At 35.6% G+C, this 14,919-nt stretch overlaps 1 long non-coding RNA gene across 1 annotated transcript; it reads right to left on the bottom strand.

The window, feature by feature from the left end:
* Window positions 1-5,410: 5,410 nt before the first annotated feature.
* Window positions 5,411-6,142, bottom strand: LOC126927388 (uncharacterized). The gene is made up of 2 exons (XR_007715431.1): window positions 5,691-6,142; window positions 5,411-5,559 (listed from the first exon to the last, which is right to left on the bottom strand). It is a non-coding gene; the product is annotated as an uncharacterized LOC126927388 (long non-coding RNA).
* Window positions 6,143-14,919: the final 8,777 nt, after the last annotated feature.

Genomic DNA, 14,919 nt, shown 5'->3' with positions numbered 1-14,919 from the left:
TATAGTGGTATACTTATCCCCTAATCTTTGTGATTTCTATGAAACTTTTATGATTCATTGTCACTTGTATGAAGGATGGAAATATAAAAAAATTGATAAAATTATTAATAATATTTACAAAGAAAAAGTGAGCTGTTGGATATACAGGGTGGTTGGTAACTGGTAAAAAAAAGAAGTCGAAAATATACAAATTTTTCATTTGAGGCTTTGTTTTCGAGAAAATCGACTTTGAATTTTCGCTCGGTACGCGTGCACTTTATCACGTTTCGTTATAACGGATTTTATTGTAGATTGTGTTTCGATTGACGTTATGTTGATAAACCCTTCCAATATGTTGCACGCGTTGCACGCATACCGATCAAAAATTCAAAGTCGATTTTCTCGAGAATAAAGTCTGGAACGAAAAATTTTTATTCTATATTTTCGACTTCTTTTTTCGAGTAGAATCACCAATTTTCCGCTTGTACTATCAATTACCAACCAGCCTGTATGACAAAATTCTATTTTAGACACGAAACTCGCCACGAGTGGCTATTTTGTTTACGAAATTAAACGAATTTAATAAATGAAATGGCAAGGAAGGAACTACAAGTGACCGTCAAACTATTTTTATGCTTGAAAAGTAATTCGCAAAGTAATATAAAATAATACTACTGATTTGTGTCTCTTTCAGAATTTTTTCTTAATCTCTTGTTTTTTCCCTTCAAATTTATTATTTATTATTTATTCGGTGTCACGAAAACCGATTAAATATTAAATATCTTAAATATAGATTGAAATGAAAGCTTGTCAGTTCTCGTTCAGTTGTCACTTCAAAGTCGTTAGTTCAAAGGTTCTCGTACATCATAAAGCAAGGGATCAAATCTTTAACTTATTACAAATTAAATCTTTTATTGTAATTGCGAAAATTATGAAAGTACCAAGCAAAACAAGTAGGGAACATGAACTGCTCAACGAACCAAAGAACGGCTCAGTGACAAAATTAATAAAGTAAGCATCACAAATATTACAACATTACACTCTTACATCACATAATAGTTCTCTATACAAAAGATATATAGCGAATCGACTTTTCACAACGATAAGAATCAACAGAACCAATTAAGACCAGGCGAAACTCTCGTAAGACAACAATATCAGAGGGATCAAATCAGCGATTTTAATCTATGTTACAAATTATAGTTATCAAGAAAAATTGCTCTTTTCGCGAAAATTATGCTGATGACACAATCACAATGCATTTTATATGTGGTAGTTGGATGTGCTCGTGGCCATCAGGAGTATAAAGACGACGTTTTTAGAAAATGACGGCGCTGTCGGGTTTTAAAAGCTTTTATTTTTTTCTTCATCATTACAAAGATTGTGATGGAAGAACGTAATGGGGTAAAATCTGACGATTCCTTAATGAAGAATGCTTAAAGAGATTCTATAGAAAACAGTGATCGTTTCGTTGGGTAGTTCATTCGAATTTTGATCAGGATTATTGAGATAGAAGGGTCGAGAGCTTGGTGGAATATCAACTTTGACGCTTCAACGCTTCATCTCTTTTCAAGCTCACCAGTCACGAACCATGGTTCACTGAATATATCTTTTTGGAAAATCCTTTTTGGATTTTCGTACGAAAAACATGGTATGTTTGACAAGGGATTTTCTTTTGAGGCAATTTAGAGTGACAAAAAGGTCTTTCTGTTAGGTAGCTTGTCGATAAAAATGTTTTATTAATAACGTAAATGGAACGAGTAGTTACGAATTTAAATAGAATATGACCAAATGGAATATATATCTTCTCTTCGACTTTCATAAGCTGAAAGCCCCGTATCTAAATTTTATCTTAATTATTTGAAGCAAAACGTATGTTCTTTTATCTTCTTTTAGTTGTAACATTCACTATACTATGCTTTGTTTATATGCTAAAGCACATATTTTATGATTTAAGGAATAAATTAGATATGGGGGGACTATATTGTTAGATTGTTAAATGTGACTAAATGGAACTCATAGTTTATTAAAAACTACGGGATAAATACGTATAAATGTTGTAGTCGTTGTAATCTATTATTGTGCTATTATAGGTATACGTGTGTACTATAGAGGGACCACCCTATTAGATACTGACAGCTTTCTTCTAACATAATCTTTCCATAGAATCTTATAATCTTTTTCCTCTCATTGTCTCCGAATAAGAAGTGTGTAATAAATGTTCGAATTTCGGTGTGTTGAGAAAGCTGCTCGGTTAAGTTTCTGACTACAAAAATGGTCTTTTTCTATCAGAAAGAACGAAAATAAATGTTCGGCAACGAGTTTTTTTTTTTTTTTTTAAGATTTTTATTTTTACGTATCAAGTATAGGGAAGAAGTAGTGATCTCTCTTTTATGGATGAAATCATGTTAGGCGAACGTAGTAAATGGCTTCTGCAGTATCACGGAACTATTCGTATTACTCGATTAACTGAGTTCCCCTGAGTCAGTGGTTCTCAATTCTTGAAGCGTTTATTTATCGATTAGGGAATAGTTCTAAATCTTTTTCGACTTTCTCCAAAGCAATCTCAAATTGAATATTTAAGACAGCATTTAATGAATTCAAATTGAAACACCTTATTTTATTACGTAAAATTAAAATAACATACTACAAGGAATGTCAGTAATTTGGTATTTCTCTATGCCAATTTCCTTAAAATTTGTATCAAATTTAAATGTACCTTTTGTTACTAATCTAAAAATGATTACTGTTTCCAATAATAAAAGAAATAATACCTTAAAAATCGCTTAAGAAGTACGCAAAATACTTTGAAGGTAACCGAGCCAAAAAAAAAAAAAAAAATAAAAATAAAAAATAAATAAAAATAAAAAAGAAATAAATAAATTTAATAGTAAACACGTAGGTGAAACACTTGCTGAAATTTGCATCACTCGACACGAGCGAACCGTTCGGAAGGAAAACGCGTTCAGCCCCCAAGGCTGTGGAATTGGCATCACTTAATTAACTCCGTTTGAATCTATCTTGAATTAATTCTCGTTTAACGACCTGTGCGTATTCAACATCATATCATTTCCGACCATATCGTTCCCAGAAGATGAAACAGCACGGTAAAACAGATGTGAATACCTATCACGAGCGAAACAGAAATGCGAAGATCCTTTGGAACGATAATAATAAAATCGCATGCATAGGAACCATGGATGGAACGCAAGGCAAAGGTGTAGATGGTATTATAAGCTTTGAAACGAGCGTATAGGACGAGAGAAATTGATCAAAAAATTGAGTTGAGCCCTTTGAAGTTAGGAACAACATACTTTGATGTTTTGTTTAAAGGAGAGATATTGAGCTGTGCAAAAATTGTATAGGTTCTCTGAAGGTAAATAAGATTTTGTTGCTGAGTAAATAAACGAGATTTCAAGTTTCTCTTGAATATTGGAAATTTAAAGGTTTTGATGGTATTTTATCGTTATATTACTTCTAAATTTTAAAGGACCAAATCACATTGCTGAAATTTTTAAAGTCTTTCTATATCTTTGAGGAAGTAAGATAAGGTTGATAGATGGTCGTTGTTGGTACTTAACCGAGTATGATCATATAGTCGATTAAATGAAATTTCTATTCTTTCAGATATATATCATCAAATATATATTATATATCAATGTTAATTGTTATCTGTGTTGGCGTAGTGAATAAACACATTGATGTTCGGTGTTTCGATTATCAGAATTATAATCGATGTTAAATGTATAGAGTGTCAAAAAATTATTTGTTATAGCTGTGGAAGATGGAGATCTGTTAGAGAAAATGGATCATGAAATTGATCTTGAGTATAATTTTCGGACAAAATTTTTTATTGCATCGTAAAGTACTCATCACGAGAAACGAAAGTTTCAGAAAACCCCTGGATCGTAAATGATTCGTTCTTTTGAAAAAAGCTGTTTAAAATTTCTTATATTAATCCTTATACTAATTGTGTATAGTAATTATATTTAGTATATTATGTTATAAATAATGGTTAATATAAGTATCAAAACAAATAGACAACAATTAATTAGATAACATCGTAATAACATAATATAATATAATGGGTGTAATCATATACAGTAAAACTTAGAAAATGTGCTCTGCATGAATTCGGTGAAAATTATCCTTTGTTCCGTGGTATATATAGGCAAAAACGAATGGTAGACCGCAGCATAATAGTTTCCAACCATCCACAATTGTTCTAATTCCTCACTCGACGTCTTTCATGTTCATTCATGTAGGAAAAAGTATGTTATCGTTTAATAATAAGCTTTTAAGCGTTTAATAACATCTCGTCGAGTAGAAATTCCACACGAAGCAGTGAGAAAAATAATATTTGAAGAAGATCTATGTTCTCAGGTTCGTCGTGTGCCAGAACTTTGTAGGATAGATTGTATCATGCGATGAAAATTTTATACTTATAAGTTGAGAAAATTGGAACGAAAATTCACGTTGTCTCAAAGATATCTTGTTTTTGGATAGAAATAGTTACTTTACTAACAACATTCTCAATATTAAGGATATCGCCATCTTAGATTTAATCAAAGCCGCTGGAATACGCCAGATATTTCATATCTGACTTAACATGTACAGTGACGAGCGAAAAAAGTAAGCACATAAATGTAAAAGACTAATTTTTCAAGTGATCGGTAAAGATTAGGTAACAGTAACTACAAGTTATTATTAACGAAATGTAATAGTTAATTTTCATTAACATTAATAATGTACAAAACATTTTACAAAAATGGATATCTCAAACCATGTTTACAGTTTTGCACATTAATTATACTCGTCGAATCAAGGTTTCAACATAGTATTTCGTTCACTAGTACTACTTCACGTTTATTATATCCAATAGAATTAACTACTATTTAGGTAAATTATTTTTTGGAATGGTCAAATAATGCTCTTTTCTCATTATACCTTCGACATTCGCTTTTTACATAAAATCAACGGGCTGTGTTTACACTTTTGTCAACTTTTGCTTGTCACTGCATATCAAGGAAGATTGAAATATAAAGTAATTCGCACAAAATAGTAGATATTAGTATTGATGTTATTGTATTCCATATTTGACCTTAAAACATGAATCAAATATGAAAAATCAGTCTAAGTATTAATGAAATTTCAAACATTTTTTCTAAAAGAACGGAACTTTCCTTTCTCATGAGCACTATATGATGCAATAGAAAAACAATTTGACACTGAAAATTGTGGTCAAGATCAATTTTGCGCTACACTTATTTAACCAATTTTCATCAAATCGAAGGTGTAGAATGGCTTGAAAAAGAAACCGCGATAAATACTTTTTTGACACTTTGTACAAAGGTGTATATCAATGTGTATATCGATACACATACTCTGTATGTGTATATCCGTGGAATATATATCCGTTTTTCGAAGCAAAATGTTATCTACCTGTTCAAAAGAGCAAAGCAAAAACACTACATAGAGGGTTTGTTACTGTTGACACTCTGTATTTCCGTGCGCAAAGTATCCAACCAGATATCCAGGAACAGCTTTCAGGGAACGAGATTGAATGTTGATTGAACATACCTATTTGATCGAATATATTTAATATGGCAATGTTACGTATAACAATATACGTATGGAATTTTAAATGTCATGAGGGTTGCAGCGGACTCGATTTTAATTACATTAAACATTTTGCTCATTGATGACCTTACCTTAATTTTTTTCTCCTTCCTCACTTTCTTCTCCTATGCGAGTGACACAGCAAGATTGATAGTAACAAGCGATTTCATTAAAACACAATCTCCTTTTCCATTTGATGAACACGATACGAGACGAGGGAATGATTTAGGAACACGACTTTCAAGCGGTTTCAACAACTATTAAGTTTCATTTATAGCAACGAACACTGCCAAAGACGCAATCAAGAAGCTTCGCGTAGGTGCCGTAGATGACGTAGATGAAAAAAGGTAGATCAAACGTAAATGACGAAATTATACATTAATTTATTTTAACGCGTTAAAATTACGCTAATGACAGTTGCTCCTTTCTATCCGTTCATATATTTAAGCCCTATATGCAACAAAGTGAATGTAGCATCTGCAAGCGTGTTAATTGGACAACGACGAATTTCGTTTCGCAAACACGGACACGTGAAACATTTTGAAGTTACGCGGACGCGAGAGTAATTCGTTCCCTTAAATTGCTCAATTTCCATTTCTTTCGCCATGTATATTCGAGTACTGCATTTGAATTGCAGAGCAGTCGGAAGTAACGGCGCACGTCGTTGATATATCGACAGGAACATGAATTCTTTTTTCATCGACCTATTAAACCGAATCAAGTTTTCAAATTCAATCATTTAATTTCATCGTTTTACATCGAACGTTTCAATCTTTTTTCTTTTAAATACCTTACCTATATTTCATCTCGTTGAATATTCCATATTTTTAATGCTACTACCACTTATTGGTAATTACAAATATGTAATTATCGTTCTGAAGTTAGAAATTCGAAATAACATTCGTCAGTATATGATTCTACGTTTTATATAGAGTAGTAAAAATGATACAATGAGTTTCGGTAAATAACCAATAAAAATTTTTGTTCCTTTTTCTTTTTCTTTTCTTTTGTTTTTTTTTTTTTTTTTTTTTTTTTTGGTTTTATGTATCCAAGGTCGAGAATAAACTATGTGCACGTTTCTTTTTTTTTTACGTATGTTTTTTTTTATTTTTTATTTATTTATTAAAATTCACAATTTGTCCAATTTGGACATTTGGTGGAATTTTTTAACCGTTAAATTAGCATGTTGGTGGCTACCCCCAGCGGGATACCATCCTCGTGTTTGTTAGGTTATGTCCTTTATAAGGTCTGCTGGGTGCTTCCTTTTTAGTCTTCTGTCCATGTTTATGGTTTTGTATGTTTCGGCAGGTAACCGGTTTGGGTGTGTTGCTATTCTTGATTTGTATTTCTCGGAGTATCTGCTAATTTCTTCCTTGACCGTTGGGATTCCCAGGTCCCTTCGTATATCTTCGTTTCTGACGTACCAAGGTCCGTTTACTATTGTTCTGAGGATTTTAGCCTGTATTACCTCTATTTTGTTTATATGGCTCATTGCTGCCGTCCCCCATAGTGGTATTCCGTACGTCCAGATTGGTTTTATGATCGTTTTATATATTTTTAATTTATTTTCAATGCTTAATTTGGATTTTCGGCTTGTTAGCCAATGCATTTGTCTCCTTGTTTTCTGTATTTTTTCTACTATTGATTTGATGTGTAGTTTCCATGTTAGTTGTGTATCTAAGTGGAGTCCTAGGTATTTGACATGCTTTGTTTGCGTTATATGTGTGCCGTTCAATAGGATGTTTGGTGGTATCTTTTTTCGTAGCGTGAATGTAATATGGTTGCATTTATTGGGGTTTGCTTTTATTGGTTTTTCTTGTAGCCAATTTTCTATTTTTATGATATGTTCTTGTAGTATTTTGACTGCCGTTTCTGGGTTAGTATGCCTGACTAGTATAGCTGTGTCGTCCACGAATGTCAATACTGTGCTGTTGGTAGTTGTTGGTATGTTCGCCGTGTATAATTTTTTTTTTTTTTTTCTTTTTTTTAATTTATTTATTTAAATTCACTATTTGTCCAATTTGGACATTTGGTGGAATTTTTTAGCGGTTACATTAGCATGTTGGTGGCTACCCCCAGCGGGGTACCATCCTCGTGTTTGTTAGGTTATGTCCTTTATAAGGTCTGCTGGGTGCTTCCTTTTTAGTCTTCTGTCCATATTTGTGATTTTGTATGTTTCCGCAGCTAGCCGGTTTATGTGTGTTGCTATTCTTGATTTGTATTTCTCGGAGTATCTGCTGATTTCTTCCTTGACCGTTGGCATTCCCAGGTCCCTTCGTATATCTTCGTTTCTGACGTACCAAGGTCCGTTTACTATTGTTCTGAGGATTTTAGCCTGTATTACCTCTATTTTGTTTATATGGCTCATTGCTGCCGTCCCCCATAGTGGTATTCCGTACGTCCAGATTGGTTTTATGATCGTTTTATATATTTTTACTTTATTTTCTGTGCTTAGTTTGGATTTTCGGTTTGTTAGCCAATACATTTGTCTCCTTGTTTTCTGTATTTTTTCTACTATTGATTTGATGTGTAGTTTCCAGGTAAGTTTTTGATCTAAGTGGAGTCCTAGGTATTTGACATGCTTTGTTTGCGTTATATGCGTACCGTTCAATAGGATGTTTGGTGGTATCTTTTTCCGTAGCGTGAATGTAATATGGTTGCATTTATTGGGGTTTGCTTTTAATTGTTTTTCTTGTAGCCAATTTTCTATTTTTACGATATGTTCTTGTAGTATTTTGACTGCCGTTTCTGGGTTAGTATGCCTGACTAGTATAGCTGTGTCGTCCGCGAATGTCAATACTGTGCTGTTGGTAGTTGTTGGTATGTTCGCCGTGTATAATGTGTATAGTATTGGGCCTAGGACGCTTCCTTGTGGTACCCCGGCCTTGATGTCTTTAACTTGAGAATGTGTGTCCTTGATTTTTATTACGAAGGTTCTGCTGCTTAGGTAGGATTTTATTAAATGGTGTATTTGCTCCGGGAATTGTTTCCTAATTGTTTGTAGTAGACTTTCATGGTTAATTTTATCGAATGCTTTCTCTATGTCTATAAAGAGGGCTGTGCAGTATTCCTTGTTTTCTAGTGCTACTATTATTTCGTTTATAAGCCTGTGCATTTGCTCTATCGTGGAGTGTTTGTTTCTGAAACCAAATTGGTGATCCGGTATTAGTTTTTTTGTCTCTATTATTGGTTTTATGCGGTCGTATATTATCTTTTCCAGTATTTTGGAAAATACTGGGAGCAGTGATATTGGTCTGTAAGATGCAGTTTGGTGCGGGTCTTTGCCTGGTTTGTGTAACATTTTGATTTGTGCTAATTTCCATGGTTTGGGGAAGTATTGAATTCTTAGAATTGCATTGAATATTATTGTAATTAGTCTTATTGCTTTTGGCGGAAGGTTTTTCAAGATTTTACCATTGATTAGGTCGATTCCTGGTGCTTTGTTGTTTTTTGTTTTATCAATTATGTTTCTAATTTCTTGTGCCGATGTTTTAGGTATGGTGTATTCCTTGTCGGCTGTGGTAGTAGTGGTTTGTGGATCCTCCTCCGTATGGCTTTTGAGGTTGCTGTTGTTGATAATGTGTGGTGTGAATGTGTTGCAGAGGTGGTTGGAGAATTCTTCGGCTTGTTCTTCGTTGCTTCTTGCCCATGTGTTATCTGCTTTTCTGATTGCCGGGACGGGTATTATTGGCTTCCTTATTTTTTTCGTGGCTTTCCATAGTGAGTAGTTGGTGTTCTCGTGTGTGGAGAGTGTCCCTATGAACTTTGCGAATTCGTTATCGTTGTGCTCCTTTATTTTGTTTTTTATTTCCTTTGCAAGTTTGTTTAAGTGTTTTTTGTTTTCTCGGGTTCTGTATTTTTGCCATTTTGCTTTTGCTTTTCTTTTTTCTTTGATTTTGTCGAGTATTTCTTGCGGGATTGTTATTGTTTGTCTGCTGGTTGGTTCGGGAGTAGTGGTTGTCCTTGCTGCTTCCTGAATAGTTGCTGTCAATGTTGCTACTGCCTGTTCTATGTGTTCAGGAGTTTTTAACGGGATGTTGCAGTTTATTTTGCTTTCTATTATTTCTTTGAAAGTTTGCCATTTGGTGGTTTTGTTGCATAGTGTTTCTGGTTTGCTATAGTGAATTGGTTTGTTTCTGTATTCAATTATTATGGGTGTATGATCGGAGCTGAGCTCGAGGTTGGGTGTTATTTTTAGTTTATTTGTGTTTAGTCCCCTTGTAACTGCAAAGTCCAGAAGATCTGGTTTTTTGTTCAGGTCAGTCGGCCAATGTGTCGGTGTTCCTGTGGATAATATATTGAGGTTATTATTTCTTATGTATTTTTCCAGTGTTCTACCTCGAGGTGTAATGTTTCTTGACCCCCAAAGCGTGTGCTTTGAGTTGTAGTCTCCCGCTGCGATGTACTTGTCCCCTAGGTCCTGGAAGTATTCTTCCCACATTTGTGTTGTTATTTTGTGTCGCGGAGGCACATATACTGCTGACAACTGGAAGTAGTTGCTGCTAGTTTGAACTGTGACAGTGGTTGCTTGTAAATATTCTTTGTTAACTTGGCTGTGTAGATAATGTTTGATATCGTTTCTGACTATCACTGCTGTCCCTCCGTGAGCTTTTCCTGAGGGGTGTTTGGTATCATATATGGTGTAGTATGGTATTTTCAAGTAGCTTTTTGTAGTGAAGTGTGTTTCTGAGACAAGTAGTATGTCTATATTGTTATTGTATATGAATGTTTTAATTTCGAGGGCCCGTTGTTGCAGGCCATTTGAGTTCCAGGCTGCTATTTTTAGAGTGTCCGTTTTTATTTTTTGCTTAGCACGTTTGTAATTAGTTGTAGCATGACTGTGATTTGTTGAGTTTGCTGTTTTAGTACTGCATTTTGTTCGCTTATCATTCTGGTTAGCATTTCGGTGTTCTTTATGGATTGTTTGAGTAGTTCTTTGATTTCTGCAGTGTCATTGTTACTATTGCTGTGGTATTGGTTGTGTGTATGTGTTGATTGGCTGGTTATTTGAGCATAGCTTAGACCACCAATGGTGTTGGTGCTGATAGGTTTGGTGTTTGTTGCTTGCTCTGTACTTGGAATTATTTCAGGATTTGTGCTGTCCTGTTGGGCTTGTGTGTTAGTGATTGTTCTGCTTCGTAGGGACGGGAACAGTTTACGTTGTAATTGTTTTCTTACTTCACATCCTTTATAGCTGGCTGGGTGGTTTCCGTTACAGTTGTAGCATTTAACCTCCTCAATTTTTCCCGTGGATGGGCAGTGTGTCGTGAGATGATTTTTTGCGCATTTAACGCATGCCGGGGTTCTATTACAATAGTTTTTGGTGTGTCCGTATTGTTGGCATCTTATGCATTGTGGGATTTCTTTTTTATGTCTGGGTGGCTCCACTTTTACTATTGTGTTTAGTAATTTTTCTATATCGTATATTTCCTTATTGTTGTTTTTAGGTTCTAGTTCAACTAGGAATAGCGGTAGTGGTTGTTTGGTATCGTATTTGTTTATGTTATTTATTGACCTTACTTGGTGTCCGATTTTTGCCAGTTCTTCACTTATTTTTCCAGTATTTGTTTTTGGGTGTAGTCCCCTGATTACTGCTTTGTAGCTTTTGTCTGTTTTGAGCTGAAAAGTGTGATATGCTGCATTTTTTTCCTTTAGTGATCTTGTAATTTTTCTGAATGTTTCTGGGGTGTTGGTTTGTACTTTAACCTGGTCTATTTTTATCTGTTTGATGATGTAGTTGTCTTTCCCTGCGATGTTGTTTAGCAGTTCGATGAGGGGGTCAATTATTTTTGCGTCTACGTATATGGGTGGTGGTTTGGGTGTACGGTTTGTCGGACTTTCAGTTGGGTCCGTTGCTGCCTCTTCTGGCAGTGCGCTGAATGGATTGTGCAGTTTGATATCTTGTAGCCATTGTTTTTTTTCATATGTATCAATTTTCCTCGCGCTTGCGAGCGGGGTTACCTTCCGTTTTTTGCTGGAGGTTGCCACCGTCCAGCTTTCTTCCTGGTGTATTGGTATGTTTTGCTCTTCGTCGGATTGTGTTGTTTCCATAATATCATCATTTTTCTCTACATATGTAGAGTCTGTAGCTTTATTTATGAAAAATGTTTCACCGGAGTTAATTATTTTTATTGGTGGAATCTGCATGATTCCACGTTTTGTCTATTTTTGGCTTTAACTTTGTCCCTATCTCTTCTCTCTTGCCGCACTTTCACTGGAGCACTGTTTCGCACGTCCGTTTAGGTCGCCTGCCCAGGCGGAACTCCCGCCGTGTATAATGTGTATAGAATTGGGCCTAGGACGCTTCCTTGTGGTACCCCGGCCTTGATGTCTTTAACTTGAGAATGTGTGTCCTTGATTTTTATTACGAAGGTTCTGCTGCTTAGGTAGGATTTTATTAATTGGTGTATTTGCTCCGGGAATTGTTTCCTAATTGTTTGTAGTAGACTTTCATGGTTAATTTTATCGAATGCTTTCTCTATGTCTATAAAGAGGGCTGTGCAGTATTCCTTGTTTTCTAGTGCTACTATTATTTCGTTTATAAGCCTGTGCATTTGCTCTATCGTGGAGTGCTTGTTTCTGAAACCAAATTGGTGATCCGGTATTAGTTTTTTTGTCTCTATTATTGTTTTTATCCGGCAATATATTATTTTTTCCAGTATTTTGGAAAATACTGGAAGCAGAGATATTGGTCTGTAAGATGCAGTTTGGTGCGGGTCTTTGCCTGGTTTATGTAACATTTTGATCTGTGCTAATTTCCATGGTTTGGGGAAGTATTGAATTCTTAGAATTGCATTGAATATTATTGTCATTAGTCTTATTGCTTTTGGCGGAAGGTTTTTCAAGATTTTACCATTGATTAGGTCGATACCTGGCGCTTTGTTGTTTTTTGTTTTATCAATTATGTTTCTAATTTCTTGTGCTGATGTTTTAGGTATGGTGTATTCCTTGTCGGTGGTGGTAATAGTGGATTGTGGATCCTCCTCCGTATGACTTTTGAGGTTGCTGTTGTTGATAATGTGTGGTGCGAATGTGTTGCAGAGGTGGTTGGAGAATTCTTCGGCTTGTTCTTCGTTGCTTCTTGCCCATGTGTTATCTGCTTTTCTGATTGCCGGGACGGGTATTATTGGCTTCCTTATTTTTTTCGTGGCTTTTCATAGTGAATAGTTGGTGTTCTCGTGTGTGGAGAGTGTCCCTATGAACTTTGCGAATTCGTTATCGTTGTGCTTCTTTATTTTGTTTTTTATTTCCTTTGCAAGTTTGTTTAAGTGTTTTTTGTTTTCTCGGGTTCTGTATTTTTGCCATTTTGCTTTTGCTATTCTTTTTTCTCTGATTTTGTCGAGTATTTCTTGCGGGATTGTTATTGTTTGTCTGCTGGTTGTTTCGGGTGTAGTTGTTGTCCTTGCTGCTTCTTGAATAGTTGCTGTCAGTGTTGCTACTGCCTGTTCTATGTGTTCAGGAGTTTTCAACGGGATATTGCAGTTTATTTTGCTTTCTATTATTTCTTTGAAAGTTTGCCATTTGGTGGTTTTATTGCATAGTGTTTCTGGTTTGCTATAGTGTATTGGTTTGTTTCTGTATTCAATTATTATGGGTGTATGATCGGAGCTGAGCTCGAGGTTGGGTGTTATTTTTAGTTTATTTGTGTTTAGTCCCCTTGTAACTGCAAAGTCCAGAAGATCTGGTTTTTTGTTCAGGTCAGTCGGCCAATGTGTCGGTGTCCCTGTGGATAATATATTGAGGTTATTATTTCTAATGTATTTTTCCAGTGTTCTGCCTCGAGGTGTAATGTTTCTTGACCCCCATAGCGTGTGCTTGGAGTTGTAGTCTCCCGCTGCGATGTACTTGTCCCCTAGGTCCTGGAAGTATTCTTCCCACATTTGTGTTGTTATTTTGTGTCGCGGAGGCACATATACTGCTGACAACTGGAAGTAGTTGCTGCTAGTTTGAACTGTAACAGTGGTTGCTTGTAAATATTCTTTGTTAACTTGGCTGTGTAGATAATGTTTGATATCGTTTCTGATTATCACTGCTATCCCTCCGTGAGCTTTTCCTGAGGGGTGTTTGGTATCATATATGGTGTAGTATGGTATTTTCAAGTAGCTTTTTGTAGTGAAGTGTGTTTCTGAGACAAGTAGTATGTCTATATTGTTACTGTATATGAATGTTTTAATTTCAAGGGCCCGTTGTTGTAGGCCGTTTGAGTTCCAGGCTGCTATTTTTAGAGTGTCCGTTTTTATTTTTTGCTTAGCACGTTTGTAATTAGTTGTAGCATGACTGTGATTTGTTGGGTTTGCTGTCTGAGTACTGCGTTTTGTTCGCTTATCATTCTGGTTAGCATTTCGGTGTTCTTTATGGATTGTTTGAGCAGTTCTTTGATTTCTGCAGTGTCATTGTTACTATTGCTGTGGTATTGGTTGTGTGTATGTGTTGATTGGCTGGTTACTTGAGCGTAGCTTAGACCACCAATGGTGTTGGTGCTGTTAGGTTTGGTGTTTGTTGCTTGCTTTGTATTTGGTATTATTTCAGGTTTTATGCTGTCCTGTTGGGCTTGTGTGTTAGTGATTGTCCTGCTTCGTAGGGGCGGGAACAGTTTGCGTTGTAGTTGTTTCCTAGCTTCGCAACCTTTGTAACTGGCTGGGTGTTTTCCGTTGCAGTTGTAGCATTTCACCTCCTCTATATTTCCCGTGGATGGACAGTGTATCGTAAGATGATTTTTTGCGCATTTAACGCATGCCGGGGTTCTATTGCAATAGTTTTTAGTGTGTCCATATTGTTGGCACCTTATGCATTGTGGGATTTCTTTTTTATGTCTAGGTGGCTCCACTTTTACTATTGTGTTTAGTAATTTTTCTATATCGTATATTTCTTTGTTGTTGTTTTTAGGTTCTAGTTCAACTAGGAATAGCGGTAACGGTTGTTTGGTATCGTATTTGTTGATGTTATTAATTGACCTTACCTGATGTCCGATTTTTGCCAGTTCTTCACTTATTTTTCCGGTATTTGTTTTTGGGTGTAGTCCCCTGATTACTGCTTTGTAGCTATTGTCGGTTTTGAGTTGAAAAGTGTGATATGCTGCGTTTTTTTCCTTTAGTGATCTTGTAATTTTTCTGAATATTTCTGGGGTGTTGGTTTGCACTTTCACCTGGTCTATTTTTATCTGTTTGATGATATAGTTGTCTTTCCCTGCGGTGTTGTTTAGTAGTTCGATGAGGGGGTCAATTATTTTCGCGTCTATGTATATCGGTGGTGGTTTGGGAATACGGTTTGTCGGACTTTCCGTTGGGTCCGTTGCTGCCTCTTCTGGCAGTGCGCTGAATG

This window comes from Bombus affinis, unplaced genomic scaffold (genome assembly GCF_024516045.1).
Source record: "Bombus affinis isolate iyBomAffi1 unplaced genomic scaffold, iyBomAffi1.2 ctg00000092.1, whole genome shotgun sequence".
Taxonomy (NCBI): domain Eukaryota; kingdom Metazoa; phylum Arthropoda; class Insecta; order Hymenoptera; family Apidae; genus Bombus; species Bombus affinis.
This window is presented reverse-complemented; position numbering and strand designations above follow the sequence as displayed.